The sequence below is a fragment of the Rhinatrema bivittatum genome, chromosome 3 (genome assembly GCF_901001135.1).
Source record: "Rhinatrema bivittatum chromosome 3, aRhiBiv1.1, whole genome shotgun sequence".
Taxonomy (NCBI): domain Eukaryota; kingdom Metazoa; phylum Chordata; class Amphibia; order Gymnophiona; family Rhinatrematidae; genus Rhinatrema; species Rhinatrema bivittatum.
The window spans coordinates 111,196,406-111,217,780 of record NC_042617.1 but is presented as its reverse complement, the minus strand read 5'-3'; the positions used below and the strand labels follow the sequence as shown (position 1 = coordinate 111,217,780).

Genomic DNA, 21,375 nt, shown 5'->3' with positions numbered 1-21,375 from the left:
AGCCCTCCCTTTTGGTTTGGCGACAGCTCCACGCGTCTTCACGAAGGTCATGGTGGTAGTGGCGGCTGCTCTACGCAGGGAAGGAATCCTAGTCCACCCCTACCTGGAAGACTGGCTCATACGGGCGAAATCCCTACCCCAGGGTTATCGGGCGGTCGACAGAGTGGTGCAACTGCTCCAATCACTGGGGTGGATCATCAACTATTCCAAGAGCAGCCTCATCCTATCCCAGTCGCTGAATTTCCTGGGAGCGCGCTTCGACACAAAGGAGGGCAAGGTATTCCTGAAGCCGGAGTGGGTCCAGGCACTGCGCGATCAGGTTCGTCTTTTCTCTGCGCTCTCTTCGCCCACAGCTTGGGATTACTTACAGGTCCTGGGAACCATGGCCTCCACTATCGATCTGGTTCCGTGGGCTTTTGCGCATTTGCGTCCTCTCCAGAAAGCTCTACTCTCCCGCTGGAAACCGGTATCGCGAGATTTTCAGGTTGTCCTTCCGATCCCGCAGGCAGCACAGACCAGCCTCCTCTGGTGGTTGGATCCTCACCACTTGGCCCGGGGCGTATCCCTGGAAATGCCAAACTGGGTTGTAGTCACCACGGATGCCAGCCTCTCGGGCTGGGGAGCGGTATGTCAGTCGAGTTCGACACAGGGCCTGTGGACGCAGGAACAAGCGCAATGGCCAATAAACCGTCTGGAGACCAGCGTGGTCCGCTTAGCATTGAAGGTTTTCCTCCCCCTGGTTCGCCATCGGGCAGTCAGAATCCTCTTGGACAACGTGACCAGGGAGGCACGAGGAGCCATCAGGTCTCCCTAGAAGCAGACAAGCTGATACAATGGGCGGAACGCCACTTACTTCGCCTTGCAGGAGTGGACAACGTTCAGGCGGACTTCCTAAGCAGACAACACTTAGACCCCGGAGAATGGAAACTCTCGGAAGACGCGATGTGTCTGATCATCCGACATTGGAGGGCCCCCCCCCCCCAAATGGATCTTATGGCCACAGCCTGCAATGTGAAGGCTCCTCGCTACTTCACCCGCAGGAGAGAACGCAGAGCGGAGGGAGTCGATGAGCTGGTGTTACCATGGCCTCGGCAGATTTTTCTACATGTTTTCCCTCCGTGGCCTCTGGTGGGCAAGGTAATTCGAAGAATAGAGGGTCACCAGGGGCCAGTGATTCTGGTCGCGCCGGAGTGGCCTCGAAGGCCGTGGTTCGCAGACCTGTTCAACCACGCGGAGGAGGGCCCCCTTCACCTCAGTCACCTCCCATACTTACTCCGGCAAGGGCCAATATTTTTCAAGGAGGCAGATCGCTTTTGTCTTGCGGCTTGGCTTTTGAGAGGCGCAAGTTAGGACATCGTGGGTACCCTCAGGCGGTGATATAGACTCTGATGCGAGTATGTAAGACATCCACTTCCATGGCTTATGTTTGTGTGTGGAAGGTTTTCGAGACATGGTGCGTGTCACATTCCATCCAGCCAACCCACGCCTCGGTGGCGGAGATTCTCTCGTTCTTGCAAGCTGGCCTGGATAAGGGTCTGGCTTATAATTCTTTGCGAGTTCAAGTTACGGCCTTGGGTGCTTTTCTTCGCCACGGGGTTCAGTCTATGCTCTCGTCCCATCCGGATATACTCAGTTTCCTCCAGGGGGTTAAACACTTGAAGCCGCCGATACGGCCTCCTTGTTCTTCTTGGAACCTCAACCTCGTGCTGTGCGTCCTCGGCAGGCCTCCTTTTGACCCTCTACGTTCCGCTACGCTTAAGGATCTCACACTCAAGACGATCTTCCTGGTAGCGATTAGTTCGGTGTGTCGCATTTCCGAATTGCAAGCGTTATCCTGCAGGGAGCCATACCTCAGTTTCACCGACGAGGGGGTCACGTTACGCACGGTACCCTCTTTCGTTCCCAAGGTGGTTTCGGCCTTTCACCTCAACCAGATGGTGGAATTACCTTCCTTTGCGTCGACGGATTCTCGTGATCTACGCAAGCTCGATGTGAAGCTATGTCGTCTGCAGTATCTGGAGATCACCAATGAGTTCAGTCTTTCCGATCACCTGTTCGTTCTTTGGTCGGGACCTAAGAAAGGATTTATGGCCTCCAAACCGACTATTGCCCGGTGGCTGAAGGAAGCAATCGTTGCCGCATGCGTTGGGGCGGGACTGAACCCGTCACCGGGACTCAAGGCTCACTCCATTCGTTCTCAAGCTACGTCGTGGGCAGAGAGTCATTCGGTCTCCTCGCAGGAGATCTGCAGGGTGGCCACTTGGAAAATTGCTCCATACCTTCGCGAGGCACTATCTGCTCGATGTCTGGGTGCCATCTTAAGGTTCTTTTGGGGATGGGGTCATCGGAGCAGGGCTGTCTACGGCCCACCCATAATAGCGACGCTTTGGTACATCCCACCGTCTGGAATGATCCTGGTATGTACAGGGACATATGTACAGACACCCTCCCTGTATCTTGGGGGTTTTATTTGGGGAGCCTCTACTAGACTCTCATCTCCTACTCATCTCAGGGCTCCCTGGGGACCTAGGGAGTCCTTTTCTGACAGTTCTGTTTGCAAGTTCCAGTTGGAGTTTTCTTGTACAGTTAAGTACACCTTACAGTTGTTGGCTTAAGTTTGCCTCTTTTGTGTTTACTTACTTGATCCCTCAGTCTCTTCTCTTGTTTTCTGGGCATTGTTAGTCTAGTTACTGAGTATTGAGACAAGGGAGGTGAACTTATATAGCACCTCCCCCAGAAGTTTTTGTTCTGACTCCATCTGCTGGACGGGGGACATAACCCACCGTCTGGACTGATCCTTGGTACTACAGGAACGAAAATTAGCAGGTGAGGAATAATTTTCTTATAAAGGTGAACCGGTAGATGTAGTGTATTTGGATTTTCAGAAGGCGTTGGACAAAGTTCCTCATGAGAGGCTTCTAGGAAAAGTAAAAAGTCATGGGATAGGTGGCGATGTCCTTTCGTGGAATACAAACTGGCTAAAAGACAGGAAACAGAGAGTAGGATTAAATGTACAATTTTCTCAGTGGAAGGGAGTGGGCAGTGGAGTGCCTCAGGGATCTGTATTGGGACCCTTACTTTTCAATATATTTATAAATGATCTGGAAAGAAATAAGACTAGTGAGGTAATCAAATTTGCAGATGATACAAAATTGTTCAGAGTAGTTGAATCACAAGCAGATTGTGATAAATTGTAGGAAGACCTTGTGAGACTGGAAAATTGAGCACTGAAATGGCAGATGACATTTAATGTGGATAAGTGCAAGGTGATGTATATAGGGAAAAATAACCCTTGCTCTATTTACACGATGTTAGGTTCCATATTAGGAGCTACCACCCAAGACAGAGAGCTAGGCGTCATAGTGGATAACACATCGAAATCATCGGTTCAGTGTGGTGCGGAAGTCAAAAAAGCAAACAGAATGTTGGGAATTATTAGAAAGGGAATGGTGAATAAAATGGAAAATGTTATAATGCCTCTATATTGCTCCATGGTGAGACCGCACCTTGAATACTGTGTACAATTCTGGTCGCCGCATCTCAAAAAAGATATAATTGCGATTGGAGAAGGTACAGAAAAGGGCAACCAAAATGATAAAGGAAATGGAACAGCTCCCCTATGAGGAAAGACTAAAGAGGTTAGGACTTTCAGCTTGGAGAAGAGACGGCTGAGGGGGGATATGAAAGAGGTGTTTAAAATATAGTTGCGATGGAGAAGGTACAGAGAAGGGCAACCAAAATAATAAAGGGGATGGAACAGCTTCCCTATGAGGAAAGGCTGAAGAGGTTAGGGCTGTTCAGCTTGGAGAAGAGACGGCTGAGGGGGGATTTGATAGAGGTCTTTAAGATCATGAGAGGTCTTGAACGAGTAGATGTGACTCGGTTATTTTCACTTTCGAATAATAGAAGGACTAGGGGGCATTCCATGAAGTTAGCAAATAGCACATTTAAGACTGATCGGAGAAAATTCTTTTTCACTCAACGCACAATAAAGCTCTGGAATTTGTTGCCAGGGGATGTGGTTAGTGCAGTTAGTGTAGCTGGGTTCAAAAAAGGTTTGGATAAGTTCTTGGAGGAGAAGTCCATTAATGGCTATTAATCAATTTTACTTAGGGAATAGCCACTGCTATTAATTGCATCAGTAGTATGGGATCTTCTTAGTGTTTGGGTACTTGCCAGGTTCCTGTGGCCTAGTTTGGCCTCTGTTGGAAACAGGATGCTGGGCTTGATGGACCCTTGGTCTGACCCAGCATGGCAATTTCTTATGTTCTTATGTTCTTATGTCTAGAACGGGTAAATGTGAATCGGTTATTTACTCTTTCGGATAATAGAAGGACTAGGGGACTCTCCATGAAGTTAGCATGTGGCACATTTAAAACTAATTGGAGAAAGTTCTTTTTCACTCAATGCACAATTAATCTCTGGAATTTGTTGCCAGATGATGTGGTTAGTGCAGTTAGGGCCGGATTTTAAGAGGTATGCACGAGCGAACATTGGTGCATGCAACCCGGCGTGCCCAAATGTACGCCTGATTTTATAACATGCGGGTGCAGCCGCCCGCATGTTATAAAATCCATGGTCAGCGTGCGGAAGGGGGTGCACGCCGAGCCCTAGGGGAGCCCCGATGACTTTTCCCGTTCCCTCCGCTCCCAGCCCTATCTAAAACTCCCCCTAACCTTTGTTTTTGTAGTTGCGCTTGCCTCTGGGCAGGCGTAAGTTGTGCGCACCGGCCAGGTGCCGGTGCGCAATCCCCAGGCCCAGCAGCAGTGGAGAGGCCTCTGGCCACGCCCACGCCTTGGGACTTACACATGTCCCAGGGCTTGCGCGCGTCGCCGGGCCTATGCAAAAAAGGCTCGATGCGCGTAACCCCCCTATACGTGTTGGCTTTGATAATCTGCCCCTTAGTGTAGCTGTGTTGTAAAAAAGGATTGGATAAGTTCTTGGAGGAGAAGTTCATTACCTGCTATTAATTAAGCCGACTTAGAAAATAGCCACTGCTATTACTAGCAACAGTAACATCAAATAGACTTAGTTTTTGGGTACTTGCCAGGTTCTTATGGCCTGGATTGGCCACTGTTGGAAACAGGATGCTGGGCTTGATGGACCCTTGGTCTGACCCAGTATGGCATGTTGTTATGGGGTTACACTGGTCTGCCTAGGTGCAAAGGTCTACAGTTGAAAGTGCCCCTCTTACAGTGGAAGATATATAGAGTATCTGTCTCTATCTTTGTCTCTGTCTCTCTTATCCTGCGCCCCCCCCCCCCTAGGTTCAGGATCCCTCTGGCCCAAAATCTGCAGACTTGCGCCTCATCAGGACCAGTAGTAAAGTTACACGGGTAAGATGGCGCACGTTGCTATGTTCAGCCTTGCAAAATTCAGCTGTGATGTGCGTAAGTCTTGGCCCCAGCCCAGAACATCCATGCCCTGCCCCTTTTCTGCCTCCTTATTCTTGACGAGCTTACTTCCTGACTTCTTAAAATTCGCATTACTTGTACGTGGCCGTTTTTGCATGAGCAATGCCTTTGAAGTCTATCTATAAAGGTTTTTCCCATAGACACAAAATGGGAGAAAAGCCTTAATGAATCTGGCCCTAAGTAGAATAATACAGCATCCACACTAAAGTTTCAATATAGTAATTAAACACTGTGATAGGGTATATATATATTTATTTATTTGTTTGTTTTTTTTATATACTGACATTAACATAACTCATCCCATCAGTTTACATATAACAAATTAAAAAAAGAAAGGTTACATTGTAATAAATAGTAGAGGGAGAATTAGAAATGAAACATAGAAACATAGAAATGACGGCAGAAGAAGACCGAATGGCCCATCCAGTCTGCCCAGCAAGCCTCACACATTTTTTCTCTCATTCTTATCTGTTACTCTTAGCTCCTTGTTCTATTTCCCTTCCACCCCCACCATTAATGTAGAGAGCAGTGATGGAGCTGCATGCAAGTGAAATATCTAGCTTGATTAGTTAGGGGTAGTAGTAATGAGCAGGGGAAATAAAGAAAGTAGGATTTGCAAATATTAAATAGAGTGGTGATGATAATGATTCTTATTATGTTGATATGCTTTTTCAACGAGCCATGTTTTTAAAAAATTTTTTTTTAATGTTTGGGAACTGCTGCAGGAGGATAAGGGGGTAGACAGATATAGCATAGCAATAAGAAGCAGCAGAGAACAATCCCCAGGGAAAAAAAACTGCAGTAGAAAAGAGAATAAATAGATGGCAAGCCTGAATAACTGGCCAGGCAAAATGTAGTATTGCACTAGGGATGGAGGGTTGGAATTCCGACCACAGCCTGCTGCTGTGGATCAGAAGGTTGTTAGCATCAATAGACCAGCTGCAATGCCATGGAAGCAAGAGGGTACCTTTCAGCATGTTTGAAAGACTGGACCTAGAAGGAAAGATTAATATTGCTTCATAGAGGGGATGGATTTTGCTTCCCATTCAGTCTATAAAGACAGCATTTTTGTTTTTTCTTTTTAAATATTTTTAACGAAAATTGTTTCATACAAATAGGATAAAAGCAAAAAAGAAGTTAAAGCAATTTTATTTTACTGGAAGATGCATTTTTTTTGTTAAATATATGTCCAGAAGCTGAAATATTAGATTGTATTCTGTATGGTGGCAAGCTTGTCATAAAAGGATAGGAAATTTTGCAGTTGACCTGTTTTTTCCTCTGTTCAGTCCAAAGAGAGGATTATGAGATTGTACTGGTGGCTGTGTGCATGATCCCCTCTTATTACCAGGAAAAGGCTTTGACTAAAGGTCTCAAACTTTGAGTGACTTAAGCAGGGACGTAATGTGGGTAGGACATAATCACTCGAGGTGGTGTATGGCAAAGAGATGCTATGGGAGACATAAAGCTGAGGCACTGTAGAATCTGTACATTAGAAGTAGGAATTGTTAGAAGACTGAAATGCAATAAAAAGTTCTGATTAAAAACAAAATGAAAACAGTTCTTTAACTTTTCTTTTTTTTTTTCTAAAATTGTTTGGGCTCCTTGATGGTAAACTCTAAAATTATATAAAACCCAGCAGCTTACAGTATAAAGAATTATTTTTTTAGAATTTTTTTTTCTTTTTATGAAAAGTTTCATGATAATTATATCAAAAATTTTATACAATGTAGTTTCAGCCCATCACTTCATCAAATTAAGACATATTCAGGATCAATGAGACATATCTTAATTTGAAATGCCAGTAAGGCAAACATCTACAGGAAAGAAGTAATTTAAAAAACAGCTGTTTTCAAAAATGAAATAACTCAGGGTTCCAAATAATAAAAAGCATAATCCAAAGGCTTAATATTTCTTCAGATTGGTTACCTCATACAACTCTATCATGCTTTTGGCATCAAGAAAAACACAGCTGCAACTAACATTTTATTTTGATTGTAGGCCAGTCGAAAAACAGGCCTGTTGCTTGCCTTTGGCTAGGGCGAGCTGGCCAGTCGGCTGTGGTGCTGAGAGATAAGGGGCGCCACTGGCATTGCCCATTGGTCTGGTCAGCCGTTGGGCTGGACATGAACCTGGTGGAGGAAGGCAATTCAAGCAAATGCTAGCTGCATAGAGTCCACTCGCTTAAAGGCACAGGTGTTGCCAGCTCAATGGCATTTAAATTACCGCCGGCCTATGCACCCCTGCACCTTTAAGGAGACAAACTCGTCTTTCCTGATGCTGGCACCTCTACATCCATGGCTGCATGGCTCACTGATGAGATTTTGTGTTATTAGGGTGCAGAACAAAGAGAAGTAGTGCTTGCACCACAGAGGAAGGAGCAGCTGCGTTCAAATTGATGGCCAGAGCATGAAAGCGGGGTCTTACAAATTGTTGTGGGTCTGATTGGAGCATTTGTTATACCTTGCTGTCACCTTTTGGCTCTGTATATGCTTGTAGAGCACCAGGAGGTGGAATAGCCCATGGACATGTTGCTGGGTCCAAGTTAGCTCCAAAGGTATTTTTTGTTTGTGTGTGTATATGTACAATTTCATAGAGGTCAATATTCAGCCAGCCATGTCAGAATAAAATTACCCAAACAGCTTTTTCTGGGTCACTCTATCCAAATATTCAGCCCAAAACTGAGCTGACCTGAAAATCTAGTCTAAAGCTGTCTGGATAACTATAGTACTGCTGTTTACCCCAGACACTGTTACTGAAATAAATTTGCTTGGGCAGTGTTGCCTGGACAAAGTGAAACTGTGATCTAGGAACACTCCCAGTGTAATTTTTTTTTTTTTTTTTGCTGGCTGGTCAAAATTTATCCACACAATTTGTCTGTAAAAATGTAACCAGGTAGCAGGGGGAAAAATGTAATTTTGGGGGTTGTCCAGCTTGCTTCCAACGCTAGTTGGACAATCCATTTGAATATTGGCTTCAGAGTCATTCAAATTTTCCAAGTGAGCTAAATTCTTTAAAAGCAATCTCCAAATAAAAGTGAAAAGCCTGTTAAAATATGGTGAGGTTTTTATTTTCACTTGTAAGAAGCATAGGAAGGTGCTTAAAGATTGATGGGGGTTGAGGGTAAGCAGGGATTGGGAAATTGTTTGGAGGGAGAACTGTACTTGGATTGTGAGAGGAGAGTATGGGGTGGGAAAATTTGGGATTTAGGATGGATGGGGTGGGTGGAGACCAAGCAGGATAGAGGTGGGAACTCAGATTGGTTGGTGTACCAGTAGGTGGTGTCAGATGAGGCTATGGGTGACAATCTGGAAAAAAGAAAAGGGGGCCCATCCACAAAAGTTTTCTCAGAGCCCCATAAGTGGTTAAAGCAGCTCTGGATTCAGGACAGGAGTACCACCAACCACGCACGAAGAGTGGAGCAACCTGGTCTCAGCAGGCAGGGTAGAGGGGGAGAGAATACTTTCAGGGAGGGAGGCAGTGTCTTGAAGGAGAGCGAGAAGAATGATAGAATGCTGAGAGAGGGAAGAACCTTTAGAGAGTGAGGGAGGGGGAAGAGAGAATGCCTATAGGGAGGGGGGAGATAATGGATGGCGTGAGAAGGTTGGGGGGAGGGATAATTCTGTGAGGAAGTGTGGAGGGGACGGGATGTCTGGAAGAGAAGGCGCCATCAACAGTTTCCACCCAGGGCACCACTGGCTCTGGAGCCAGCCCTGAAGAGTGCCACACAATTTCTTTAAAAAAACCCTAATGTTCATATAACAAGCTCAAACAGAAATCCAGCCCGGTATGTCATGAAACCTGAAGTGTTATTGACTACCTGTGAGCCTGGTTCAGGGGTATAGCATGTTAAACCCCCAAAAAATCTTTCTAGAATATTATTTTATTTACTTGACATAATTACTGCTAGTCTTCTAAGGGTACTTCCAATTGCTTCAACGTAATCTTGGATAAATCCAAGTAAACTATTTTCAGTCTTTCTGGTGCAGTCAGTTTTTCCAGCACAAGCATTCCCAAACATTATCTCACTTCTGGTACAACTAGTTGCTTCAAAAACAAGCACTTCTGAAAAAAATCCTGATTATGGGATACAATTTTCTCAAATACTTCTGGTGCATTAAAACTGTTATTGGGTCAATAAATAGATCTTTTCTTGAATATTCATAACAATATGGGAACTATAAATCATTGCTTTTCTTGTCTAGGAAATTAACATGAATAGGTCAACAAAGAAAATATGAATTAAACATCAGATTTGTAAGCGAGGTGGACCCTTGCTGCTGTGTTGAGGTTGACGCAGCATGTGGGGCGTAGCTGGCAGAGGTTCTCGGGTGGGAGACTGGTCTAGGGCTTCACCTTTACCAGCACCTTTCCCCGCAGATTGAGCCTTTGGGTTCTGGGGACTGGCAGGACTTAGGCGAGAGTCTTTCAGAGAATGGGGTAGGTAGTCTAGGGCCAGGCAAGGGTCAAGGCAGATAGCAAGCAAACAAGTTCAATGGCTGGCAAGGGGTCAGCGGCAGTCAAGAGAAGTCAGTATCCAGGCAAGGGGTCAATTTGAGTAGTCAAAATGAAGAGAAGACCAGGATGAGACAGGATAGGCTGGAGAGACTAGGCCAAGGCTGGACGAGGCAAGGTAGGCTGGAAGACTAAGCAAGGGTAGGCTGGAAGGATGAGGCAAGGCTGGATGAGTAGCAACACGCACTACACTAAGTAGGAGGACTTGTTGCTGAGGTAAGGTAGGGATGTCTGCTGGGCCCTTTTATAGGGCTGATGATGATGAAGTCACTCCTGGTCACCGCAGTATTTTCCCGCAGTGGGCCGTTTAAGGATTGAGACGTTGGGCATGTGAATGCCTATGTAGGGAGCTGGAGGTGGAGGTCCAGGCAGCATCCTGCCATGCAAGGGAAGGACTGCGGTGTCTGCCACAGAGGAGGGGCCTGGCTGCTGGCAATGGGGTGAGTGAGGCAGCTTGCGGGGATGACCTTCAAGCCTCCAAACTTAATAAAATTAACAAAATGATGAATGAAAATATTTTTCATCATTTTATTAAAAAGTCATTTTCTAAATTCACCTCACAGGTGTTAATGACTTCAAGTTTGTATCCCTCACTGTACCTTTAAAGTAGGCACCCATCAAAATCATCTTACCATAATGATTTTTAGAAATCTTATCTCTGCATCTGTCCAAATAGAGAAAATATGTTTAATGAATCATAACTATACAGATACTGAGTGGGACAACAAATGTGTTCTTAAAATCACAATATATGTTAATCATGGGGGAAGGGGGTGGGTTCATGGACCCCTATAGGTGTATCCTTTATATGTCAATAACATTTTACATTAAAAATAAAATAATTTCTCATTAGTGCCATTTGTGTTTAGATGAAAGAACAATCCTTGATACCAATCTGAGATTTTTAAGGGACCAAAGAAAGGTCATATAAGCTCTAACTTCATAACAGTTAAGTAATTGTAAAATGGCATTAGATGTATATTGAGTTGCTGTGGCTCTAGATTGTATTTGAACTACTAAAGAATTTCTCACTTTCAAAATGGGGGACACACAAGTGTGTTTAGCATTGTTTACTAACAGCTATTGATCGTGTGGAAAAATCTAGGCTATTATTATTATTTGTATCGTGTATCTTTTATACACTAAAAGCCATGGAACCAGAATACAGAATAGCAGAGTCTCATCTTTGAGTGGGGAGTGGGGTCCCTCTTTCTCCTCCTTTCCTCTGTCAAAAACCAAATAAAGGGCCAACTCCCTCAACCTCCTCGTCCCCACCAGTTTTCTCTTTCTCACTCACCCTGGCCCCACCAGCCAATCTCTCTCTCCCACCCATACCCTGTCCCTACTAATGTCTCTCTCCCTCACTCGCCTTATACCCACATCTCTCTCTCTCTCTCTCTCTCTCTCTCTGTCTCTCACTTTGGCCCCATCAGTTTCTCTCTCTTCTCCACGCACTCTGTCCTCACCAGTCTCTCTGTCTCACCCTGCCCCCATTTGAGCCTTTGTCTCCTCACCAGTCTCTCTCTTTTCCACTTTTCCTTCACTAGTCTCTCAGCCCTGTCCCTCTCTCTCAACTCCACCACTACCATCTCCCCAAAGTAGTTTCTCTCTCAGCACCCCCAGTCTCTTCTCATATTGTGTTTAGTAGGGTTTCTATTCCAGCAGCAGCTCTGGGCCGAAGATACTTCTGATGCCATCTTTTACCTGCTCTCCTCCTGCGTTTGGTTTCTGCTGGCTGCTGATGACTCCATGTTCTGCTCTGTTCTCTCTCATCCCCTACCACCCCTATCCAGTGGCACAGAAATAATCCTGGAGAGGGCAGGAGAGATCCTTACTTTCTCCTGCCCCACGTTCTGATAATGAAAATGGTACCAGCTGAACGACACCGTCCTTTGTTCTTTCTGCACATCTGTGATGCAAAGGAGTGTCAAGTAAGCTGGTGCTAGTTTCATCACTGTAGCGAGTGGGGCAGGAGTGAGGGAGGATCTCTTCTGCCCCAAGGCCATTTTTTGCAACATCAGATGGGCTTGGAGTCCCTTGATGCCTCTCAGTGGGGAGGATGAACTAGAAGGGTCTCCAGCCAAGGTGTGTGTGGAATTACAGCAGTAAGGGTCTGATCTCCAGCTGAGGTGGGTGTTACCAGGTGGGGAAGGCAGGGGGGAGGTCTGCAGAGGGTCCTTTCTTCACCTGAGGATGAGAGGATTGGATCATGAAGGACCCTTTATTGACACTTGGAGGCAGGCACGGTGAGGGAGAGAGGGATTGGATCTGTGAGACTGACTGGTGCGTTAGCCTGATGATGCCTTCCCAAATAGTTAACTACACCTTTCCTAGCGTGTAGCAGATGGACTCAGGACCAATGGGTATAGTGTACTCCTGATAGCAGTTGGGAGACAGAGTCAGATTTCATTCTGACGTCAGCCTACATATACCTGTGCAGGAAGCTTAGCTCTTCAGTATTTCTCCATCTCCTAAGCAGTTAGGGACATTACACACACTTGCATAGCATTAGGAAATCAAAATCAACAGACCCATCCACAGGAAGAAGCCATAGGGGGCAGACTAGATACCCCTCTTCTACCAAAGATGGTCGAGATAACGTTGAACAAGTGGGTCCTACCCATCATTCGAGAGGGATACTATCTGGACTTCCACAACATTCCTCCAGACAAATTTGTGAGATCACCGTGCCACTCCCTCTCCAAGAGGACGGCAGTGGAAACCACACTGACAAAACTACTCAGCCTAAAGGCGATAACCTCGGTGCCCAAGCATCAACAAAATACTGGTCACTAATCCATCTATTTTATCATTCCCAAGAAGGAGGGAATGTTCTGGCTCATCCTGGACCTCAAGACCGTCAATCGCTACCTGAGGGTACCGCACTTCCGCATGGTAACCCTACGTTCAGTCATAAGGGCAGTACAACCGGGAGAATTCCTGACTTCTCTGGATCTATCAGAAGCCTATCTCCACATCCCGGTCCATCACGCCCATCAGCGCTTCCTACGCTTTGCGATACTGGACCATCATTACCAGTTCCGGGCGCTACCCTTCAGACTAGCTACGGCCCCTTGGACGTTCACCAAGATCATGCTGGTAGTGGCAGCGACACTGAGGAAAGCAGGAATCCTCGTACACCCATATCTGGACGATTGGCTGATCAGAGCAAAATCTCCAGAGGAAAGTTACCAGGCATCCACCAGAGTCAAGAATCTACTACAGAATCTCAGATGGGTCATCAACACAGCCAAGAGCTGCCTGCAGCCCTCCCAATCACTAGAGTACCTGGGAGTCCGGTTCAACACCAAACAGGACAATGTTGTTCTTCCCTCTACAAGGAGAAGGAAATTGATGGACCAGTTGCAAAAACTGTTGAGCTATGCTCGCCCCAAGGTATGGGACTACCTCCAAGTCCTCTGTCTCATGACATCGACCCTAGAAGTCGTCTCATGGGCAAGGGCCCAAATGTGCCCACTACAACATTCCCTAATGTCACGATGGAACCCGATGCCCCAGATTTACTCCGTTCGCCTCCAGCTTCCGGCAGAGTTCCGGACCCAGCTTCAATGGTGGCTACAGGAAGACCACCTGAGCAAGGGAGTAAGACTATCACCTCCAATCTGGATCTTGCTCACCATGGATGCGAGCCTGCGAGGGTGGGGAGCCCACTGCCAGGAACTGACGGCCCAGGGGCAATGGGACAAGGAAGAATCGGGATGGAACATAAACAGACTGGAAGCCCGAGCGGTCGGACTAGCCTGCCTACGGTTCAGTCACAGACTCAGAGGCGAATCTGTCAGAGTCATTTCGGACAACGCCACAACAGTTGCCTACATCAACTGCCAGGGAGGAACCAGAAGCCAACGGGTCTCCCTGGAAATAGACCCCCTAATGGCTTGAGCGGAAACAAACCTGCAAGGGATCTCAGCCGCCCACATCGCGGGAAAAGACAATGTCACTGCGGACTACCTCAACAGAAAGAGTCTAGACCCAGGGGAATGGACGCTGTCTACCACAGTCTCCCAGTTGATAGTAAACTGCTGGGAAGCCCCAGCCAAGGATCTCCTGACAACCCGGTCCAGCGCCCAAGTTCCCAAGTTCTTCAGCCGCAGATGAGAACCGAAATCCCAGGGAATCAACACTCTCGCAGGACACAGGAAGGCCAGCTGTACGCGTTTCCCCATGGCCACTACTGGCTGGGATCATCTGCAAGATAGAACATTACAGGGGGCTCGTACTTCTAGTGGCCCCGGACTGGCCAAGAAGGCCATGTTACGCAGACATGCGAAGACTTCTTGCGGGGAACCCTCTGTGCCTACCCCCACACAGGGACCTTCTCCGGCAAGGACCGATCCTCCACGAAGACCCAACTCGATTCTCACTTACGGTCAGGCCATTGAGAGGACTTGCCTGACGAAGAGCAGATATTCTAAGGCAGTGATTGACACCTTGCTCCGAGCATGCAAGTTTTCCACGTCTCTGTCTTACGTACAAATATGGAGAATATTCGAAGCCTGGTGTGAAGACCGCGACATCCTTCCACAGACAGTCAAAATTCCCATAATCCTGGAATTTCTTCAGGACGGCTTGAAGGGATTGTCTCTCAACTCTTTCAAGGTTCAGGTGGCCGCACTGGCCTGCTTCAGAGCCAAAGTGGACGGCATCAGACTATCATCCCATCCAGACGTCTCCCGCTTCCTAAGAGGGGTCAAGCTTATCCGACCACCACTAAAGTGGCCGGTACCCTTATGGAATCTCAATCTAGTGCTGGACTTCCTAGCGGGAGCTTCCTTCAGACCTATACACGGTCTGTCACTATGGCTCCTGACCTTGAAGACTGCATTCCTAGTGGCAATATGTTCAGCCCGTCGCATCTCCGAGCTTCAAGCACTATCCTGTTGGGAACTGTTCCTCAGGTTCACACCAGGATCCATACAGCTTCGCACTGTCCCCTCTTTCCTTCCAAAGGTGGTCTCTCATTTCCATCTAAACCAAACCATCTCGCTGCCATCTCCAGACTAACATAAGGACTCTGAAGACTCATGCCTTCTTCGCCATCTTAACATCGGCAGACTCCTAGTCTGATACCTGGAAAGATTGGAATTGGTACGAAAGTCGGACCACCTGTTCGTCCTTCACAGTGGGAAGAAACAGGGGGAATCTGCCTCGCGGGCAACCATAGCCCGTTGGATCAAAGAAGTTATCAAGGCGGCCTACTTAGAGGCAGGAAGCCTCCACCTCTACAGGTCAAGGCCCATTCTACAAGGGCCCAGGCAGTGTCCTTGGCAGAAACCAAGATGCTGTCTCCCACTGAGATCTGTCGGGCGGCGACGTGGTCCTCCATACATACCTTCTCGAGATTCTACCGCCTGGATGTCCAGGCCCGGGAGGACACATCATTTGCAAGGGCAGCCTCCGACCCGGTTCTGGAGTAGCTTTTGTACATCCCATTGGTCCTGAGTCCATCTGCTACACGCTAGGAAATGGAGAAATTACTTACCTGATAATTTTGTTTTCCTTGGTGTAGACAGATGGATTCAGCATCCCGCCCACAGCTGCCCCAAAATCCAGAAACCTCGGGTGACAATCCCTGAGAGCAAGACCAGCACAGGTAAGCCAGGTATTACCCCTAGTTCAAGACACCCTAGTTACCAGGTGTGCCCTGGTGGTCTCCAATTGGAAATCGGTTTAACCAGTCCTAGTTTTTCAAGTTAATCAAGTTAGCCAAGTTAATCCAGTTACTTAAAACACACATATATCCACAATTGCTTTTCGAGGAGAATACTGAAGAGCTAAGCTTCCTGTACGGGTATATGTAGGCTGACATCAGATTGAAATCTGACTCCATCTCCCAACTGCTATCAGGAGTACACTATACCCATTGGTCCTGAGTCCATCTGCTACACTAAGGGAAAACGAAATTATCAGGTAAGTACCAGTAATTTCTCCAATTTGATCTGTAGTTAGCTTTTTGCATTAGTTGGGTTACCGCAAATTGTGTGGCTTAACATAAATGCTAATCCATTTTAATAATAATGAGCTGGGTTTTGCATGAATTTGCATGAGACGTGGCTCATTACATTTTTTTGAGGTTTTAAGTCAATTTTTTAGGGTGTTAATGATTATGGGGCGGATTTTAAGAGCCCTGCTCGCCGGTGTGCCTATTTTACATAGGCCTACCGGCGCGCGCAGAGCCCCGGGACTCGCGTAAGTCCCGGGGTTTTCCTAGGGGGGCGTGTCGGGGGGTGGGCCCGATCCGCGCAGCGTTTTTGGGGCGGGACGTAGTGTTTCGGGGCGGGTCCGGGGGCGTGGTTATGGCCTGGGGCGGTCCGGGGGCGTGGCCCGCTGGCGCGCGGGGATTTACGTCTCCCTCCGGGAGGCGTAAATCCCCCGACAAAGGTAGGGGGGGGGGGGTTTAGACAGGGCCGGGGGGGGGGGTTAGTTAGGGGAAGGGAGGGGAAGGTGAGGGGAGGGCAAAAGAAAGTTCCCTCCGAGGAGCTCCGATTTCGGAGCGGCCTCGGAGGGAACGGAGGTAGGCTGCGCGCTCGGTGTGCGCCGGGCTATACAGAATCGGTAGCCTTGCGCGCGCCGATCCAGGATTTTAGCGGATACGCGCGGCTACACGCGTATCTACTAAAATCCAGTGTACTTTTGTTTGCGCCTGATGCGCCAACAAAAGTATGCCAAATCGCGCTTTTTGAAAATCTACCCCATATGAGGCCACATGGGTGACTTTTTAATATTTGTTGATGCGCTTTAATAAACAGGACTCTAAATTTGTAGTTATTTTGGATCTGTGTTTTAAAAGAATATCTACTGCTAAGTAAGATTAGTTTTCTGTTGTTTCTCCCATTCACAACAGCCTACATGTGTGAACTGGGATTTTTTATTTTGATGAGCTTAAATTAATAGGAAAAACCAGACTTAATAGCAAATCTGATAAGTGGGTAGTGCTTTCATCTTGTGATCCAAATTGGAAGGATCTCATGTACAACAGGCAAGCCCACCTGTCACAGCAAATGGAAATGAAATTCATCCTGAGGGGAGAAATGAAGAAAGAGAGAGCACATTGGATACACGAGAGAAAGAGGGAGACAGACTTGACAGTGGACCTGATATGGGGGCAGTACATTTATACTTTGATTTCAAATAGAAGATCAAGGACACCCATTGTAAATAAGCTTATGCTAGTCTTATTTTCCATATTTCTTTTATGTTTAGAAAGGTAATGGGTAACATCAATATAGAATTTTAGTTATTACTTGAAGTGAAGTGGTTGAAGCTAGCTATTTCCCTCAATCATTTTATGACAACTTGGGTCAAAAAGATATTATTGTTTGGGTCATGAGGATTAAGTGTTTTGCTTTACTTGATTCTGAGGAAAAAAACCACTTCTAATATCACTGCCCTAATAGACAGGCCAATCGATACAGTAAAAATCACGGGAGAGCGGGCGAGCACCCACTCTCCCGGCGCGCACACAGGCCACTCTCCTGCGCGCCGACAAAATTGAGCGTCTGGTTTTCAACCCGCGAGCCGTGGGCCGATTTTAAATTTTTTTTAAAATTTATTTTAACTTTTGGGATCTCCGACCTAATATCGCCGTGATATTAAGTTGGAGGGGGGCACAGAAAAAGCAGATTTTACTGCCTTTCTATGCACTTTCCTGGTGCCGGCAGAAATTTAACGCCTACCTTTGGGTAGGCGCTAATTTCTGAAAGTAAAATGTGCGGCTTGGCTGCACATTTTACATACTGAATCGCGCGGGAATAACTAATAAGGCCATCAACATGCATTTGCATGTTGCGGGCGCTATTAGTTTCGGGGGGGGTTGGACGTGCGTTTTCGATGCGCTATTACCCCTTACTGAATAAGGGGTAAAGCTAGTGCGTCTGAAAGTGTAGTTCTCAATAAAGAGACAACGCCTGCTACTGAAAATAATCAACTCAAGAAAAAACTCTTAGGCCACTAAGAATGTTACCACTTTCACATTAAAATTCACTCTTAGTAGGCTCACCATTTTTTCCTGAGAGCTGTTGACTGTTAATGTGAAGTTCAGTAATATTGCAGTATAGATTACCTACTAAATATTTAAAAATCAGAGAGACCATTGACTTCTGCGAATGCTACATTAAAAAGGCAATTAAAAAAAATTGTTTCCGCTGGCAAATCTTTGAAAGGGAAAGTACATGCATACTTTCCTTTGAGAACTGGTGCAGAGTTCATGGATAAAAGTTCTGGTGAATTTGGAAGCTGCCGCCTAGTTTTAGAATTGCTTCCTAAATGATTAAACTCATATGTCTCGAGTGCGGGCGGGTCACAGAAGTGAGAGGTACCAAGTGGCCTACAGCTGGACTCTGACAGTTCTCGCTTTCTCTCCGCTTTTCTCTTCTCTGCCTTTTTTTCTCTCTCACTTCCATCTCTTACTAATTTGTTCCCTCTCTTCAACTTAAATTTCCCAGATTTCCTTCTGCACTTTTCCTTCCCTAGTTTCCAGTTTACATAGTAATAAACTGGAAATGGAATGTTCTTAGTAGTTTAGAATTTAATGACTTTATTTCAGGAGATGAGAAAAATCTTGGCTTTTTACAGCTGCTTTTAACTAATTAATTTTAGCTCATGTGTTCAGTTATTGCTTTTACCTGACCAGAACGTATACACTGAATTAGGTCCTTTTATTCTTAATAGAAACAAAGAAATGTGACTACAGAAAAAGACCAAATGGCCTACCTTGTCTGCCCATCTTGCCCAACTAATGCTTTACACAATTCCTATCACTGCCTCAGAGATCTCCTTAGCTCATACTATACTGTTTTTGCCTCCCCACCTCTACTGGGAGGCTGTTCCATCCATCCAATATGCTCTCTGCAATTTTGGAGGTTTAATTTTTTTAATTGGTTAATTTATATATGGATTTTAGGCTTTTAGTGATTTTTAAAATATTGTTTGACTACGTTGTGTTTTATTCTGTTTTAATGCTATTGTATATTTTTTTTGTTTTATAAGAACATAAGAAATTGCCATGCTGGGTCAGACCAAGGGTCCGTCAAGCCCAGCATCCTGTTTCGAACAGAGGCCAAACCAGGCCACAAGAACCTGGCAATTACCCAAACACCAAGAAGATCCCATGCTACTGATGCAATTAATAGCAGTGGCTATTCCCTAAGTAAACTTGATTAATAGCAGTTAATGGACTTCTCTTCCAAGAACTTATCCAAACCTTTTTTGAACCCAGGTACACTAACTGCACTAAACCACATCCTCTGGCAACAAATTCCAGAGGCTTATTGTGTGTTGAGTGAAAAAGAATGTCTCCGATTAGTCTTAAAGTGCTACTTGCTAACTTCATGGAATGCCCCCCTAGTTCTTCTATTATTCGAAAGTGTAAATAACCGAGTCACATCTACTCGTTCAAGACATCTCATGATCTTAAAGACCTTTATAACTGTTCTCTGTCTTGAGGTTTTTTTTAACAAGGCAATTATAAGTGTGAAATAGATATTGTGCACAGTCATCTCTCTTTAATACCTAATTAATAAAACATACAGACATTTGCCTTTTTACAGTAATACCATATACATATGTTGCTGAGGTTACTGTGTTCACCATGCCAGTTCACGTTTTTCCATTCTTGGTAGGTGCTAGGGTGTTGTGACTTTCTAGTTTATTATTATTCCAAATTAAAGGGACACTTGTCAGGATTGATAAAATAGAACATTTTTGGAAAGAAAAATCTTGTTACCCTAATGTTATCTTTTTGTTTTTATTTAGGAATTTAGGGTTGACAAACAAGTTGTAGGTGAAACATTTTTACTGGAATTATTCTCTCTTCATCAGGTCAGCAAAAATCTGGTCAGTTTCACTGGCTTCAAATAGTACAGTCTCATCTAGCTTGTAGGCCGTGTGCATATGTCATCACCACTAAATAAAGGATAGGGGCAGAGGGGTAGAATGCCAGGGGTGATGAGACAGTAAAACTTCACAGTTGAAAGGGCTTCTATCTGATAATGGGTGATCATTCTATTGATCATTCTAATTTCAATTGTTTCCCTGGAAGGGAATTTTAGGCGTACACAAGAACAGAAAGCATTTTGAAATTAGGATGATCAAACACTTAGAAATAATTACAAAAGGACTTACTAAGGGCATGGGCTTTCTCACCCATTATCAGATATCTGCCCTCTCAATGGCTAAGTTTTACTGTCTCATCATCCCTGGTGTTCTCTCCTCTCTCTTTTTTTTTCTTTTAGTGAGCTGTAAGGACATGCAGGGACAGCCTAAGACCTAGATGACTATTTAAACCCAGCGTAACTGTACTGTTTCTTTGCTGACCTGATAAAAAAAAGAGAGCGCTCAAAAGCCCATCCCAGAATTATTAAGTTAGTACTACAATAACGGGTCACTTACAACTTCTTGCTGACCCTAGTGCCACGTATCCAAGTGGACTTACAGGGCACCCACAGTGCTTTGCTCAATGCTTGCTTGCTTTCTTTCTTTAAATTATTTTTTTTTTATTTAGATCTTTTTATTGGCATTTAAACATCACATGAATAAAAAAAACAAGAAAAGGATTATCATGACAAAACAAAGATATTCAAAGTCCAGATACTACCACTTAAGTCCACAGTATATTGGCGTTCAAATAGAAACTAAGATTAAAGGTAAAAGAAATATTCTATTAATCACTGGCTTGTTGGTCAATATCACTAGTAATACCCTAAAACAATATTCTACTCCCTCCCATACAATATTTTGCCATGAAACTGAGGATGTATCAGTAAAAGTTTCCAGATGGACAGGGTCAGTAAAAATATACTTATTACCTTGATGGATCACTAGACATTTGCATGGAAACTTTAAGAAAATGGATGCCCCCCCCAAGGAAAGGAGTAATGACTTCAGCTGTAAAAAGGACCTTCTACGCAATTGTTTTCCTGAGGAACATCAGGAAAGATCTGTGCCTCATCCACAAGAAAAAGCATCTTTATGCCTGAAAATTTGTCTTAAAACTAAATCTCTGTCCAAATCTAATACAAATGTGATAACCAAAGTAGCTCTAGTGGAAATATTGTCCTGAGAGGCCTGCAAAAAGGCCGTCAAATTATAACTGTCAAAAAAGGATCAATATAGCCATACTACTTTCCTCTTTATTATCTTTCTTCAAATCAGGAACCTAGAAACATCTTGATAAAGCAACAGTGTTATCTGGAGTAACTTGCAGAATCTCACTCGAATATTTCGTAAATAATTCAATAGAGGGAATTAACCTGGACTTGGAAAAATGTACAATCCTTCATAGTCACAATCAATGTTTTATTTTAGTAATGCCTTGCATTTTTTTGCTGTGGCTTTTTTTTTATTGTTTGATTGTCTGACATTTGTTTGTTTTAGGGCCATTTTCAATAAAGATATTTTCCATAGATACAGAGTAGGAAAAATGCTTTTT

At 45.1% G+C, this 21,375-nt stretch overlaps 1 protein-coding gene across 2 annotated transcripts in view; it reads left to right on the top strand.

The window, feature by feature from the left end:
* APLF (aprataxin and PNKP like factor) overlaps positions 1-21,375 on the top strand; it is a 447,297-nt gene that overhangs the window by 19,196 nt on the left and 406,726 nt on the right. The gene's annotated exons all lie outside the window — the stretch shown is intronic.